The 3,087-nt window shown below is 35.8% G+C and overlaps 1 non-coding gene across 1 annotated transcript; it reads right to left on the reverse strand.

Annotated features, from left to right (window-relative positions):
- Nucleotides 1-2,599: 2,599 nt before the first annotated feature.
- On the reverse strand, nucleotides 2,600-2,703 carry LOC137772774 (U6 spliceosomal RNA). Its single transcript, XR_011075576.1, has one exon. It is a non-coding gene; the product is annotated as a U6 spliceosomal RNA (small nuclear RNA).
- Nucleotides 2,704-3,087: the final 384 nt, after the last annotated feature.

Below are 3,087 nucleotides of genomic sequence, written 5' to 3' on the forward strand. Positions count from 1 at the left end.
AAAACTAATTATTTTTGTTTAATGGAGAAGAATATGGATAGCGTTAACGGAGAAATGACAGATTGTAAGAAAATATTTGCAATATCTAAAACGGACAATGTACAAATATACAAGAAATTCCTTTAAGTCCACAAGAGACAGATAACCCAAGAGAAAAAATGGGCAAAAATATGAATAGGTGATTAAAATAGAACGAACCACAAGAACTAATAAGCCAGTCAAGAGATGTTCACTCTCAGTGGTAATCACAGACACAAAGGAGAACAATCATGAAATATCATTGTACCTCTGTTAATGTGGTTAAAATGTAAAACTAGGCAATCCCAACTATTGGTAGAACATAGGGATATAAGAACCAACATATACTCCTGCAGAGAGAAGAATGGTGAAGCATTCTCGAGAGCTACCTGTGGGCATTTAGTCAAATCAAGTTTACACACACTTTGTGACCCAGCAATTACACTCCCAGGAATGTAGCAAATTCTTCCATAGACCCACAAGCAACATACATAAAAATGCCCATCATCACCTTGCTTATTGTGATAGGGATTCAGAGCAATCTGAGTGTCCATCACCAACCGAGTGGACAGATCAGATCTGGTGGATACACATCGAGTTTTAGGAAACTTTAGAAAGAATGGACTAGATGTTCACAGGGCCCCGTGGTTGGCACTTCATTGCTAAGTTAAAGAAGTAAAATGAGGTCTATAATTTACGATGATTTCCTTAAATTAAAAAAAAAACAGGCACCCAAAGCAAAACCTATTTTGTAAGACTACATATAATCAAATGACACATATGAAATATATTCATATGTTTGCCAGTGGTGAATGAAAAAAATGAAAGTTGATAATGTGGACAAATAAGGGAAAAAAAGACAGAGAAAGAGAAAAAAGTTAGGAAGGAAGGGAGGGAGAGAGGGAAGGAGGGAGGGAGGGAAGGAGAGGAGAGGGGAGAGGAAAAATGAAAAAGAAAGGGAGGGAGGGAGGAAGAAAAGTCAAAGAAAGAAAGTTCTTTTTCTTTTGAAATAGTTTGAGGGAAATGGACTCAACTAGAGGTAACAATATAAGGAAAAGCACACAGGCAGGAAAGCGTTAAGTCTGCAAAAACAAAGGCGAAGAACCCAATTTGGATGGAATATCAGAGTGTTTCGAGAGGAGCAGCAGAAGATAAGCCTGGAAGGCGTAAGTTGGTAAGCTGAATTTGGTCTATTTTTATTTGTTTTCATCTAAAAAAATAAGATATATGCTTTACTCATATATAATATATGGATTGACCCTGGAACTCAGGCTCACAATTGAAGATATTTGTGATCCACATGAAAGAAAATTTTTAAAAAGAGCCAAATTCTGTCATTTCTCCTAAAACCCATCCTAATTCTCTTCTGTCTCAGTGCAGCTAATATCTATGGCACTTCCTATGGCTCTGTGATGTCATTTCCTTTTGTAGCTATTAGTTCCCTGCAGTGTTTGTGCTTTACTCAACACAGGCTGTCTGATAACAGATGTGATTCCCAGCTGTGTCTATATACCAACCACAGAGCGTTCATTAATAACAATTATTAAGTACTTTATGATACAAATTGAGCCTGTAGCAATAGAGAAAACATCCAGCCATTTGTTTTATGGCCTCTTGTCAGGGTGAACTATAAATCTCCATTATCTCAACATTATCAGCACTGGAAAATGGATCTAAGCATGAGTCATAAATAAAACTACCAAACAGCTCAATCATTCTGGAAAGGACAGAGCATAAATTAACACTTGACGATGTAATGTTATATATGAACTTAAATAATAGCTCAAGCCTTCCTGTCGGCTAGTTACGCAAATTATTATTTTTAAGACTTACATTGGTAGTTGCATGGCTGGCATATTCATTTAGGCACACAATTAGAGTTCAGTAAATATGCAGTCCAGACACTGCCCTCCCATAACGCAACAGCTCCCACTAATGATGTATGAAGAACAGTGAAAATTAAGAGAGAAAATTTCAACTGAGAGTATGTCTCTTAGGATTACAGGGAGTAGGGAAAAAAAATCACATTTTCTCTGAATACTACATCTCATAGGAGAAATCATTAAATTTGGGAAGATGGATAGAAGAGGAACGACAAAAACTGTATGCATTACTGGTTCCTGGGTGGTAGTCCAACGGATTTTCAGTCAATCGTAAAAATATTTATTTAGTTACTGCTCTGTTTTGGGTCCAAGTTGTCTTAAGTGATGAAGACAGAACAGAAAGATAAACGGAACACGTGAATGTACGTTTTGAAAGAAAAATAGCCAATAAACTCTCTAGGAACCAAAGACATGCAAATGAAGACCATGAGATATTATTTTTCATGTTTTAAAAGTTAATTCCCAGTATTGGGGAGGAGACAGTGAAATAGGAAATCCAATCATTTGCTAAAAGGCATCCGAAGGGGTTCAAACCTAGATGGCCATTGGGCAATATCTACCAAGGTCTCTAAAAGTGTCCATTACTTTTTTAAAATTAAGGTATAATTGACACACAACATTACATGAGTTTCAGCTACAACACATGGTGATTTGACATTTGTATAAACTATGAAATGATCACCGTCTAGTTAACATCCAAATATACAGAACATTTCACGAATGTGCGTGTCATCCTTGCACAAGAACCATGCTAATCTCTGTATTGTTCCAATTTTAGTAGATGTGCTGCCAAAGTGGGCACCAGTGTCCACTACCTCTGACCAGTAAAAGATTCTAATTCTGAAAAATTTATCAAGTACCAAATTAGTGCCATTTATAATGGCTAAAAAAGAAATAGCAAATGATAAGATTCACTAGAGGAATGGCAGAATAGCTAAAATAAAGTCTGTAAGGAAAGGGTTAAATAACTCATGGTTCACCCATATGATGAACTACTGTGTTGCCCTCAACAATTATTTTGTGAAGATTATTTAATATGAAAGTGTCCACCGGGCACTTTAAATATGTTGTAAAATGTTATGTATATTATAATTTCAATTATTAAAATATTATGAAGTTTTTACACACGTTTATACATGCACCCATATAAAAGGCTAGAAGAAACACCCTAAAATAGTAAAAGTTT

Source organism: Eschrichtius robustus, chromosome 11 (genome assembly GCF_028021215.1).
Source record: "Eschrichtius robustus isolate mEscRob2 chromosome 11, mEscRob2.pri, whole genome shotgun sequence".
NCBI lineage: Eukaryota > Metazoa > Chordata > Mammalia > Artiodactyla > Eschrichtiidae > Eschrichtius > Eschrichtius robustus.